Source organism: Coenobita brevimanus, chromosome 23 (genome assembly GCF_032717465.1).
Source record: "Coenobita brevimanus isolate Jiangsu-jjx chromosome 23, ASM3271746v2, whole genome shotgun sequence".
Taxonomy (NCBI): Eukaryota; Metazoa; Arthropoda; class Malacostraca; order Decapoda; family Coenobitidae; genus Coenobita; species Coenobita brevimanus.
Window position 1 is genome coordinate 7,004,011 of NC_136976.1, and position 15,059 is coordinate 7,019,069.

The following is a 15,059-nucleotide window of genomic DNA, read 5'->3' on the forward strand; positions in this document are numbered from 1 at the left end:
GGTCTGTTTTCTTTTACTTCACAGCTGTTTGATTTCCTTAACTTGCATTGCTGCTGCGGCTGCTACAGCTATCACGTTTTAACCATCTATCCATATTTCTTGCTGTTAAAGAAATAACTGTCTGTAAACTTACATGTGAATTTGAGAAAGAGATGTTCACACATTCACTCCTAAGACGAAACTGAGCAACAGTGACTTGAGTGAGGAGTTCAGCACTGTTCCCGTACACGTCCTGTCCCGTTTCCTCTCCTTCCCCCCTACTCCCATCTCCCCTTAATTTCTTTCTCGTTCATTTTAATCCTTACTCTCTTGTCATTCACCAAAATTGGAAACTGTGAAAGTGTTGTGGTTATTCAGCTCTTCTATATTCTTTAACAATCACCCACGCACACATACACATGCTCAGTAAAGTTACTAATCCAAGATGCCATATAACCTACATGTGATAGTGTGAAAAAAAATATATACACATATATCTTCTCACGTACCCCCTTGAACAATGCTGCTATTCCCCCCCCCCCCATCCCGGCTACACGTACCCCAGACTTGACAACACTGGGATAAATCAATAAGAAAAGGAGTTGCGAAACTTCCAAAACCAATTATATTACAACCGACAAGGCGAACTTTTGTCCTCGACCACACAGACACGACCGCTAGTGTGGAACAATAAACATCGAAGCCGAATGGCCACTGTTGCAAAAAACAACCCCAATAACAAGCCGGCGGAGAAAAGTGGCCGTAGCTTTCAATTCTGAGGTAACTTGGTTCTGCACCTGTAAATTTCAGGACGCCGCCTCGCTATCACGGCCACTACGGCCACCCAGACGTGCGGGACATTACTCGCTTACACAAACCAGAATTTACAACGATGCAATGTTCTTTACTCTCCGCTGCTATCGTGTCTCAGAAGAATTTGGTTATTCTTTTGTGTATGTAAACTGTGATCGAATTTCCAGTGTCGCAAGATTATGAAAAATACGGGAATAAGCAACACCTTTTGTCCCCTCAATCTAAGTGACAGTTTTATTTATCACTTCCATCTCTGAACGACTATTTTCTGCGTAGGAAACACTACGAACCGAAATAATAACATACATCCTTCAATGATTCCTTCACTGACTGGACTCTCTCCCAAGTTGAATATAGTCTGTGTCGATAGTGTACGAAGATCAAAATATGAAATACGTCACAGAATTAATTGGGTAACGGTAGGGACAGACTGTTTTCAAAGGGGTTCTTGATATTACTCGATTTTTTCTTTTATATTACTGTTTATCATAAAAATTAAACTAATCTTACCTTGGTTAAAAACATAGATAAACTAATAACTTGAACGAATCGATCATCATAAACCGAATAATTTAATTTTACATTTTCATCAGTTTGTAGTTAACGGTAGTAAAAGACATTCTGTTGAGTGATATTACTATGCAGTGAAGGTGTCTTGAAATGAATTAATACAGAAAGCTTACTTCTAAGCAAAGCACACTATTAAAACTTAAGTTTACAAGAAACATAACATTTCAGTTATCACTCGTGTATGTTCAATACATCCGCGAAGGCTTCCAGTGCCTTCTCGACACTGGATTTACTGTATATAGTATATTAACATTTTTATGCAAAATGTGTTCTTCAGTTTCCTCTACAGTTTTATATTCCTTGTAGATGAGTATATACACAGATGGAAATACGCAAGCATGTACAAAGAATTCCGTACGCTGTGGTCAAGGCAGGGGGAAAAGAACGACTAACTGAAAATACATAGTTCCAGATTACCAGTGTGCTGCTTCTCGTACGTTATTTCCCCTGACAGACATCAACAGAACATCATTAGTTTCATATAAAATTTCTCACCGAATATTTCCGAAGGTGTATTGTTGCCTAGTGGCTACGTCTTATTCAGAGTGACGTCCTCATCATGCTCATGGGTCCTATTCCCAGGAGCAGACTGGACGTTCTTCAAACATGTAGTGCCACCGAGGATAACTGGCTAGTAGTCTTTAATATCTGCTGAACTATGACAGCCTATCCACAGGCTCCTACACCTAAAATAGGCAATATAGGGTTGGCCGTTAACGCCACAATCCCTTCTACCAGCAAGTGTTCCGTCATATGGTTTGTCTCGCTGCTACCACACCAAGTTCTTCACCTTGGGATAGCCCATTTTTTAAAGGTAAGTTCGTGGAGTCTGTAGTTAACTCCCTTCCAGCTCCAACAGACTCTACTAAGCCGAAAAAACAAAAATATGTATATATATATATATATATATATATATATATATATATATATATATGAAAGTTAAGAGTAGGTAAGAGATGGGTGAGAGCTAGGAGGGTTAGGTATGGCAGGGAGGTTTTGAAAGTGAGTGAGTTGGATAAAGGAGAGAAAAAGATAGAGTATCAGGAGAAATTGAAAGATGAGCGGAACGCAGTGAAAGATCAGGAAAATGGTAGTGTGGAGGAGGAATGACAGTTGTTTAAGAGTGCTGTGGTGGGGCATGTAGTAGAGGTGTGTGGTGTGAGCCGTGTCGGTGGTGGTGTAAGAAAAGGAAGTGAATGGTGGTGCGAGGAAGTAAGTATGGCTATGGCTGAGAAGAGACATGCATATGAAGTGTGGCTGCAGAGGAAGGATGAGATGTCAAAGGTATAAGGAAAAGAGGAATAGGGCGAGAAGGGCTGTGCGTGATGCTAAAGTGGCAGCAGATGAGAGGTGGGGTAGGCGGCTGACAGAGAATTTTCAACAGAATAAGAAAGTGTTTTGGAAAGAGGTGAAAAGGGTGCGAAAGGGAGAGTCTGGGAAGGAAGAACGAGTAAAAGCAGAGGATAGAAGGAAGTTAACTGAGATGGATGCAGTAAGGAAGAGATGGGCAGAGTATTTTGAAAGATTGTTAAATGTAGAGGAGGAAAGGGTGGCTGAGATTGTGGCGGATGGAAGGGTGCAAGGAATAAATGTGTTGGGAGAGTTGAATGATTCTTTGATCACGAAGGAGGAAGTGGAGAAGGCAGTAAAGGAGATGACAACATGGAAAGCTGCAGGTATAGATGGGTGTGCTGTGGAATGCCTGAAGGGTGGTGGAGTGACTATTGTTGACTGGTTAGTAAGATTGTTGAATGTGTGCTTTGTGAAAGGTATGGTACCAGTTGACTGGGCAAGTGCTTGTGTGGTCCCTTTGTATAAAGGCAAGGGTGATAAGTATGAATGTACTAGCTTTAGGGGTATAAGTCTGTTGTGTGTTGTAGGTAAGGTTTATGGTAGAGTGTTAATTATGAGAGTTAGAGAGGGTACAGAGGGAGTGATTGGTGATGAGCAGTGTGGCTTTAGGAGAGGGAGGGGATGCGTGGATCAGGTGTTTGCTGTGAGACAAGTGTGTGAAAAGTATTTAGCGAAAGGCAAGGATGTGTTCTGGGCATTCATGGATTTAGAGAAAGCGTATGATAGAATTGATAGGGAGGCTTTGTGGACTGTTTTAAGATTGTATGGACTTGATGGTAGGTTACTAAAAGGGGTGAAAAGTTTTTATGTAAATAGTAGAGCGTGTGTAAGAGTGGGAAATGCTGTGAGTGATTGGTTTCCCGTGAGAGTGGGGCTGCGACAGGGATGTGTGACGTCGCCTTGGTTGTTTAATATTTACATGGATGGTGTTGTAAGGGAGGTGAATGCAAGAGTTTTAGGTGGAAGTCTGAGTCTGGTGAATATTGATGGTGGAGAGTGGAATCTGAAGCAGCTACTGTTTGCAGATGATACTGCACTGGTGGCTGATTCAGAGGAGAGATTGAGACAGTTGGTAGAGGAGTTTGAAAGGGTGTGTGAAAGGAGGAAATTGAAAGTAAATGAGAATAAGAGTAAAGTGATGAAGCGTACGAGGTTGGTAGATGGTAGGGGGATGAATATAGTTTTGAATGGCGAGTTGCTTGAGGAGGTAGAGTGTTTTAAATATCTAGGATCACATGTTGCTGTGGATGGAAGAATAGATGCAGAAGTGAAGTTGAGAATAAATGAAATAGGAAAGGTGATGGGAGGAATGAAAAAAGTGTTTAGATGTCGTTTGCTTAGAATGGATGTAAAGAGAAGGTTGTATGAGGGTGTTGTGGTACCGACTGCGTTATATGGGGCTGAAACATAGAATATGGGTGTAGCAGAGAGGAAAAGTTTGAATGTAATGGAGATGAGGTGTCTGAGGAGTATGTGTGGAGCGACGCGTATGGATCGAGTGCGAAATGATGAAGTGCGAAGGAGAATGGGGTTGTTCGGGAGATGGCTGGTAGAGTTGAGCAGAGGGTGTTCCGATGGTTTGGGCATATAGAGAGAATGGATAATGAGCGATTGGTGAAAAAGATAACTAGATCTGATGTGAGAGGTGTAAGGCTGAGAGGAAGACCACAAATAGGATGGATGGACAGTGTGAAGAGAGCGCTGAATACGACAGGGATATCTATTGAGCAAGGAAGAGTGGCTGTGCGTGACAGAAATAAATGGAGAGAAATTGTGAATGAATAAGTGATGACGCAGCCCTGAGGGGATATTCTCCCGTATTTGGTCTGATCAGCTACTCAGGTCAGGTGCGGGTAAGGGGATGGGTCTGTTATGATGTGGCAGGGGTAAACCAGCTCTGCTGTCGGGCCCTGCTACGGATATCACTGATTGCATTGCGCAGTTGACCTTTGTGCGGTGTGGTGCGGTGAGGATCTGTCCGTTCTCTCCTTTGGGGCTAAGATGCGAATGAATGTGTTTGAATGGATGAGTAAATGGGGAGTGTGTCGTCCTGTCTCGGCTACCTCCCTTTCCTTGGGGGAAGCACCCTAGGTATATAGATAGACAGATATATATAGATAGACAGATATATATATATATATATATATATATATATATATATATATATATATATATATATATATATATATACACACACACACATATACCTGGAGGACGCAGGGAAAAAAAAAAGTTACCAGACTAATAGGGTTAATGTTTTCGAGGGTGATAATTTCTCCTTGATCTACCTAGGTGAAAAATTTAACCCGGTGTATGATTCTATGTTAAATATTTTCGAAACGCCTGGAGTCCCTTGAAGGTCGGCAATGGAAATGGAGAAAATATTGCTTAATGCGGTTCGACTGCAAACGAGTCATTAAGATCCCTTGGTATGACCAGGACGAATTTGTTAATATGAAGTTTGTTAATTCAGAGTAACTGATCTTACACGAGAATCAAGGACATGTCATCAAAACACCTCCGCTAATACCGCCACACCAGACCTGGTTGAGAAAACTCTACCATGCCTCTCTTTATGGACGTTGGCATCAGGGTCAAAATGATCAAGTGTAAAAGTATGTGGCGCTTAGGACGACTGCTGGTCGTGAAGAAACGACTATAAAGTCTGTGCTGAGACTGCTGACACATAGAATAAAGTGTGTTGCTTTAATCAAAACAATGCACTGTTCCAAGCTTTTTGCACCATTTGTCTTTAATGGCATCACATAAGATCTCCAGCATAATCAAACACTATTTCTCACTGAAGATTAACAGTTTCTTATAGATCGAATGTTAAGAGGTTATCTCTTTCTCAAGACAACAGTGGGGGCGTGGTTCCTTGGTTACAAGTAACGTAGTAAGGTGAGAAAAATCTTACATGGGCGTGGGACAGAGTTAAGGTACTTGACTGCTGTCTAATAGTATGGAGTTCGATCCACGGCACAGTTCAGGTGTAGTAAAGGTAATTATGGGATACACTTGTACTTAGAGGTGCCAATGATGCACATAACAAATGACGGTCCTAGTACCCACTTATTTTCCGTACAAGTCGATGTAAGGTTCATTGCATAATCAGACCTTAATCTTGGAGGGAAAGATGACCATTACTGTGCCATCTCCATATTGGCTAAGTACGTATCAAGATGGAGGACTCGGCATGTAGTATAAGCGGTGCATATGAGTGTGGAAGTGTTCCTGCAGAATCTAATCTTCAGCAGGTCTAGAATATGCTTCAAAATATTAATGCCGTGTTTCAATTTTCTTCCATTTTTTACTTTTTTTTTTAATGTGTCCGACTCGGGGCATAGGCTTCACAGCCTGCTATCAAGGCCCAGCAGTCCTCCTACATACCATACACCACTACATGTCACCACTTCGGCGCTAACACCCATTGTCCATATTGAATACATGCTAGGGCTGTCTCAGACAGGACTGGTGTATTGGTATTAGCATGGATATTTTTAAGACGTGTCGGCGGGTCTTCTGGTAGATCAGTAAAGCCTGATTAAATGAAATTCAAATCCTTAAACTAATCCCTGCCCCAGCCGGGATTTGAACGTGGGTCCGTTAGGACTGCAGGCCACACTTGCTCATTAACTGGTAATATATGAATATTATTGTCTTGTATACACTGTAAGAAAGAAAATTCCATTTCCTCATTTCAAAAGCCCTTCCTTGGTAAAGAAAGTGGTCTAGTAATAGCCAAAATCAAATGAACATTACATGGGTGTAGTGCAAGGAAGGTATAAACAGTACCCTGATGTTTGTTCCAAAGAGTGAAGAGTTGATGGTGCGTGAAGCCAATCAAACCTTCTGATCGATGGAGTATTTGACGTGTGACTTAGTGTGTGGGATGTTCATCTCGTTGAGATTTCAGGAAAGTGTAATGCATTGGTGAAGTGTGATAAAAGCAAAACAGGCCTCCGTGCGATGAAAGCATACAGAACGGTGAATGGCGCAGACAAAGTGAATGACGCAGAAGGGCAGTGACTTATGCAGACAATGGATGAATGAATGAGCAAATGGGGTAGTAATGGACACAGACGGCTGGGCGAATGACCCAAACAGGGAGTGAATAACACAAGGGGAGGCGTCACTGTGCTGTTTTCACCTTAGCCAGGCCTACACTGTTCCTGCTTCTTACTGGTATGCTTTTCGACGCCCCTCACCCACCGCTGAACTTTAGTCAGTTTGATGCCCAAATACACGACTACACGACTTGTGAAAAAAGAAGAATGTGGCGGATTATGGAGACGAGGAGGACCATGAAAAATATTTTAAGACAAAAAACGAAGTAAAAAAAAGTTAAGGAAATACTGGGTTAAAATGACCCGTGAAAGAGAATGGGATGGGATAGGACGGATGAAAAATAATGGAATAATATAACAATACAAAAAACGAAAGGAAAAGACAGGAGAAAAGATTAAAAAAAGAATATATATATTAAATGTAACCCTCGAAATGGACGAAGGTGGAAAGTATGGAATGGTGAAATACTGAAAAAGGCAAACAAGGAGGAAGTAAAAATTAAATAAGAAGTATGCAAATAAAGAAGAAAAGTATGCAGCTCGTAATACGTGCAAGGGGAGGAAGTGGCAACTGTGGGAAGAAATGCGGTGAAAAATATATATGATAAAACATTAAAGAAAGAAAGAAAAATAAAAGAAATAAACAGGGATTTTGTAGGTTGTGCGTAGCTTGAGAAAAGGTAGGAAGAGGGATACTGACGCACAAAAATGCAACAGAAAAAAAAAAATGTGTGTGTGTGTGTGTGTGTGTGTGTGTGTGTGTGTGTGTGTGTGTGTGTGTAGTTGATTTAGAGGCTGATCGTGACCAGTGAAGGGGAAGAAAGTTGGAAATTATGGAGGAGGAATATCATAATAAGTAAGACCTAGAGAAGAAAAAAATGTAAGAAAAATAAAAGAAAACTAAAACAAATTATAGGTTTACAAGCGATAGGCTATGTAGACCAGAATAAGTAATTTTCATGAAATTCCCGATTATCTGTATAATAACAAAGACTGTACACAATTTATGGGAAGGCGGTGGCTCAATCGGTAGAGAGGTGGCCTGCAGTCCTACCGGACCCAGGTTCAAATCCCCGCTGGGGCAGGGAACAGTTTAAGGATTTGAATTTCACAAAAATCAGACTTTTCTGACCTACCAGAAGACCCGCCGACATGTCGTAAAAATACCGCCGCTAATACCAATACACCAGTCCTGTATGAGACAGATCTAGCTTGTATTCAATACAGACGGTAAATGTTAGCGCCGAAGTGGTGACATGTAAAGGTGTATGGCATGTACAGTAGGAGGACTACTGGGCCTTGGAAGCAGGCTGTGAAGCCAATGCCCAGAGTCGGACATATAAAAAAAAAAAAATACAAAAAGTATTAAGAAAAAAAAAATTAGAAACTGTGTATGGTTACAAATTCCTGAGTGATACAGAGACCCAAAAATAAGTACTTTTACAGTACAATTCACTATCATCTTGACAATAACATAGTAATGATTAATTCCTTCACTAACACATTCACTGTGAACAACAACAATGTTCTCCAGTTGTGGGTGAAGAACAAGAACCTGAGAGCGTTTATTCTGTCTCTATGAATCCCCGCGTTGTCGCTTAGGTTCTACTGTTGAGTACTGGTAACTACGAACGGTTTTATTCAATTGTGGATAAGCATAACACCCTGAGAGTGATATGTGTCTCCACACGTTTTGGCTAACACCAGATGATTTTATTCAGATCAGAGTAAATCACATAAACCTGAATCTGTTGAACGTTCAGAATATTTTTATATGTGAATTAAATCATGGACAGGATTTTTTTATTTCGTAATGAAAAGCACGTAGCTAGTGCAACAACCTTTTTTTTTTTTTTTTTACTCCCTCACTACCATATCCTGTTTATATATTTCGCTCTTGCCACCATTTGGCGATAATACTCAACGGAGAATAGATTTCTTGAACTACAGAAGTTATATATAGCCTGACGTTCATATAAAATGAGCAAAATAACTTGCAGGCAGCAAAAGCTTTTTATAATCTACGTTATCAGTTTAATAAGGCTGACATGGTCGAGGACAGAGTGAATCGGCCTCACGGATGTTTATAAAGTAACGTATTTTGAATTCCACAGACTGTGGGAAGGAGTTGGGAATTTCCAAACCAGAATGATGAGAGAATGACAGTATGACCGACTTCACTAGGATACCTGACGACTGAGTCAATCATATTCTACGCTCGTCTTATAGATTCCAAAGTCTATGCACGCCACTCTTACTGGGATGATGGTGATGTTGATGAAGATCTCTACTCTGAACTTTGAATAACGACGTCTCACAAATCTTGAGCTCTGAATAATATCATGTCCCTGCCTTGACTGTGAAGAACAAAACAAGATCTAAAATCTGGACTTTGAATAACAGCCAGTGACAATCATGAGAGTTGAAGAATAACACTTGGTCCCAAATTACAGCTTTAAATAATAACAAGGTCGCTATTCCGAACACTTAATAATGATATTAAATCGTACATCTAAATTCTGATGCTTTACACATCACAACAATGGATTTTGACGAATAGCACGAGGCTCCAACTTTCACCACTGAAGAATAACACCACTCATAACTTCAAATGGTAGTTTATTATCAAGTCTTAACACTGAATGACACAACATTGCAATCATGATGCCAAACGAAAAACACCAGACCTAAAGCCACTTTGAACATCATGTAACACCCCAAGTCACAACACCGAATTAAAAATTGCAATTCACGCCACGAAAAACACCAGACCTAAAGCCACTTTGAGCATCATGTAACACCCCAAGTCACAACACTGAATTAAAAATTGCAATTCACGCCAATTCCTAACTATGCACAAGAACACAAATTCATAAAACTATCACAAACTGTGAGTTCTTAACAACACCAAAATGAGCTTTAAAGACACCACCAAACAGCAACTGTGAACTCCGAACGATATTGCGAGATCACAACTCTAGATTTTGACAAACACCACAGGTTGCAACTCTGAACCGTGTATTACAGCGAGTCGCAACTCTGAATTTTGTATAACAGAAAGTCGTAACTCTGAATTGTGTTACTGAAAGCTGTAACACTGAACTTTGAATAGTACACCAGACCCCAGAGCGTCTCAACCCACTGAAGAATAACACCAGATCACAACCCTGAACTTTGAAGAATAACACCAAATCACGACCCTGAACACTGAAAAATAACATCAGAGCCTTTCTGAACACCGAAAAATTACATACATCCTCAGCTTAAGAAGTAACACAAGAACACAGCCCCATATTTGAAGGATAACATCATATAATAAACAAGGACCTTGAAAATAACACCAGATCACAACCCAGATCATAACTCTAAACTTTGAAGAGTAATACCAGATGTCAGCGATGAATTCTGGGTAATAATCGATCGCTTCTTTGAACTTTCAATGGTAACACAAAACTGCAACCCTAAACTTTGAAATATAACAGCAGGTCGCAGTTATGAACCATGAATAGCACGCAGGCTGGGTAACAACAAGCTGGGAATACTGTGGTGCCATAACACTCAGGTGGTGGCAATAATACGACTCTGTAAGCTACTCCTCTGATCATGAAGGAAGAAACATTCAAGTGTGGGCTATTTTTGAGCGAGACCTGACTTAATTATCCCTATTCATAAACAACACAAGAATGTCTATAAGTAAAAAAAAAAAAAGAAAAGAAAGAAAAGAAAAAGATTAAGGAAACCGCATACACCTCTAACAGCCACATTCAAGAATATTCGGTTGGAGTAGAGCGCAAGATATTATGGGTAATTACAGTACACCTCCAGTTTATAGCCCGATATATAACGTTAATGTTTTCCGCAGGACGGTTGCATGAAGGGCGTACAATTAAATGAAGATATAGCCACGGCACAGGCACTCACCAGCGCTTCGTATATTCAGTGGTAATGTGCGGGGCGGATGGCTGGTTGGTCGGATGGGTGGGTGAGTGGTTATGTGGGTGGGTGGGTGGTTGATTGGCTATATAACTGGATGGGTGGCTGACTAATAGGTTGATTTGATGGCTGACTGGTTGGCTGGTTTGTTGGTTCGATGAGTGGTTGACTGGGTAATCCCTTTGGTTGGCTGGTCGATTAGTTGGTTGGCTAGTTACCTGAAAGGGTGGCTGGTTAACGATGATTAGTGGGAAGGGGGTGTGAAGTGAAAGATGACATTTCACGCCTGTACTTAGGGAGCCCAGTTGAGTTCATTTACACTTTTAGGAACGAAAGGTTTGATGCCTTTAACTTGTTGTTATTAATATGGAAATGAAAAAAAAAAGCATTTCTTAAGTTCGTCATTCCTGGGGTTTAGGGGGGGCAGGACCCCCAACCCCCCCAAAAAATGACATTTATTTACACTTTGAAGAACAAGACTGAAATTAACATGGATCAATATTATCATACCACTGAATTGAAATATGCAACTTAAGAAAACAAAACATCAGGGGTTTCCATTTAAGAAGGGTTCTTTTGAAGGGTTCAAGAGGGTTCCAATTACACTATGGAGAACAAAAATGAAACTCATGCTGGTGAATGATCTTACATACCTTTTTCATAATATGTAACTTAAAATATATTCACTGGCATTTTTGCTTAAGAACGGTCAATTAGGGTCAGTTGGGTTCAAAAATAGGTCATATTTACAATTTGGAGAACAATGTTGAAATTCACTCTGATCATATCTTTAACATCACTAATTAGAAATAACCAACATAAGAAAGAATATTTATATATATACATATATATACATAGATATATCATCATCATCATCATCAGCCGTTTGAGTATCCACTGCAGGACCGGCCTATCCCGACCGAAGTCGGGACGATACAGCCAATGTATCTCTACCAAGTAGGCTGTCTAGTAGAGATTGTATGTAGGGTGAAAAGTGCTTGTAAGTGTAATTGTAGTGGCTTTGGATGAGTGTGTAGTCTGTGAACCAAGTGTAATCGGCCCGCGCAAGCCGACTGGGTGCAAGTATACTTTATAGTAAGCGACGCTGGTTCAACCACAGCACCCCTTGTGTCCGCCAATACAGTACGTGGCTGGGTGAGCACTCCCAAAGTTTATTACTCTGGCGGGGCGCGAACCCTGGTTCACCCGTGTACGAAACGCACACTCTACCACTGTACCACAAAGGCTCCATATATATATATATATATATATCATTTCCTGTGACACCCCACGGGATGCATAGGGCCTCGATGAACTCTCTCCACCAATATTTGTCTCTTGCCATCTCCTTCAGGTCTCACCAACACTCCTCTCCTGCTTCTTTTTTCATTGTCATCAACCAGGTTTCCCTCGGCCTACCTCTACCTCTTATTCCTCTAGCAGTCCACTCTGGCACATCCTGTATTAAACTACCTTCTTTTCTGTATATGTGCCCCAGCCACTTCCAGCGAGACAGTCTCACATAGTCATTAACTGGTTCCACTCTCGTAATATCCCTTACTCTTGCATTTGTAACTCTGTCTTGCCACTTTACCCCAAGAATCCTTCTCAGTATTTTATTCTCAAATCCTAATACTTTCTGATCTGTTGCAATTGTACTGTACCATGACTCATGCCCGTAAATTAAAATTGGTCTAACTATGGACTTATAAATTTTCACTTTAGTATGTACCGAAAGCATATTATTATTCCAAACAGATTTCAACATTCCAACAGCTCGCCAAGCCTGTCTAATCCTCTCCTCAATTTCATTGTTTAATGATCCATTAGATGATACAATCGTTCCCAGATATTTGAAGTTTTCTACATTCTTCACCAAATTATTCCCAATTACACAATCGATTTGGTTCTCCACGTTCATATTAATAATTTCAGTCTTTCCACAATTTATTACCAATCCCACTTTTTCTCCTTCCTCCACCAGACAATCAAGCACCCTCTGCATCTCGTAAATACTTCCACAAATCAGTACAATATCATCAGCATAGTCCAAATCCATCAGCTTCTTATTTTCTTTCCAGTTAATTCCTGCACCTGTTCTCCTTACAACCTTTTTCATAACATAATCCATAACCAAAACAAACAACAATGGCGAAAGAACTCCTCCTTGAATCACTCCTGACCTAACTTGAAATGGATCACTCAAAGAACCACCCACCATTACCTTACAAAAAGTACCTTCATGCAGGCTTCTAATAATATTTACAAACTTTTCTGGTATACCATAGAATCTCATAATTTTCAACATAGCTCCACGTTAAACACTATCAAACGCCTTTTCAAAATCCACAAAACTCATGCTAATGGCATTTTCATCTCATTAGCTTGTTGCATTAGATGCCTTACAATAAAAATCTGATCATTTCAACCTCGACCCTTTCTAAATCCCGCTTGTTCTTCTCTTAAAAGTTTATCAATTACTGGCTCTATTCTGTTCAACAAGATTTTGGAAAAGACTTTTGCAACTACAGGTGTCAAAGTTATTCCCCTCCAACTGCCACACACACTTAAATCTCCCTTTTTTGGTATTTTTATAATCACTCCATTTTTCCACTCGTCTGGAATTCCACCATTATCCCAAGCCACATTAAAAAGTTTCAAAAGCGCATTCATCAACTCGTCATTTTCCACCTTAAGTATTTCAGGGAATATTCCATCCTCTCCTGGGGCCTTAAAATTCTTTAACTTCTTTATAGATTTTGCTACCTCTTCCAAAGTTATATCCCCTGTTTCTATCTGCAAATCTCTCTCGGCTGGCAAAATGTCGTCTTCAGCTGTGATTGGTCTATTTAGAACAGATTCAAAGTGCTCTTTCCACCTCCCTTTTATATCCAAATCTTTAGTTATCAAATTACCATTTCTATTTCGTACAGGTATTTCCTTCTTTCTCTTTTCAGTCCCAGTTAACTCCTTTATGGCCTGATACGCTGCTCTTGTGCTCTGACCGTCATTTTTACTTAATTTAATTTCTGCCTCTGTTGCCTTTTCATCATATAGCCTCCTCTTATCACGTTTAACGAGTCTTTTTACTTCACAATGTAAACTCCAGTACTTTGCTCTAAGTACTTCAACTACCTGGCCATCAACATGTTGTTCTTCACTTCTTAACTTAGCCTCTTTCCTTTTCTGAATTGCATTCCATGTTTCATCTGACATCCACTTTTTCCTTCTCGCTTTTCCCTTTTTCTTAATAGTAACCTTAGCACTCTCATGCAAAACCTCTTTTACCTCTCACCACATTTGATTAATATCATTATTTTCAGATTCCATCAAAGTCTGCAGGACTAGAAACCTGTTCCTACATTCCCACAGAAACTTTTCCCTCGTGCTCTCATCACTTCTCAGCTCATCAAAATCATAACCATTACCTCCTGTACAATTACCATTAACGTTTCTCTTAAGTTTTATTTTAATCTTTGACACAACAAGTTGATGATCACTACCTATATCTGTCCCCCTCCTTAAGCAAACATCTTGCAAATAACTCCTATGCCTTCTGCTAATTGCAATGTGGTCAGTCTGGTTACAGTATTTACCACATGGTGAAATCCAAGTAGTCTTATGTATTTTTCTATGCTCAAAGATAGTTCCACCAATTATAAGGTCATTTGCCAAACAAAAGCTTCCAAAGCGCACCCCATTTTCGTTTCTTATACCAACACCCTCCTTACCCATACAATCTTCAAAGCCATCCCTACTACTGCCAACAATCGCATTAAAATCACCAATGCAAACTAACACATCATATCTTGCCACTCTATTCACTACATCCTGCAGCTTCTCATAAAAGTCATCCTTCATTTCATCAGCAGCCTCATTTGTCGGAGCGTACCCTACAACCATACTGACATTACCATGGTCAGATTTTAAACGAGCATTAAGCAAGCACTCATTAATTGGTTCAAACTCACATACTGCCTTACAAGCATCTCTACTCAGCAGTAAGCCTACTCCTTGGTAATGATTTCCATCACTCCTACCAGAAACCAACATAGTAATACCATCTTCCAAATTCATTTTATCAACTCCAAGCAACCTCGTTTCTGTAAAAGCACAAATATCCATCTTGTATTCCTTGAACACTGAAATAAGTACTTCCATTTTACCAGCCCGACTGAGAGTTCGAACATTCCAGTTTCCTATTCTTAAGGTTCTTTTTGGATGTATAAACTTATATTTACACCGTGGGATTCTTAGCACCCCCTGCCCACTTAAGGGCTGCACGGAACTGAGGGCCATTGCTTCGTCACCAGAGTTCATCAAGATTTCTTAGGCAGAAAAATA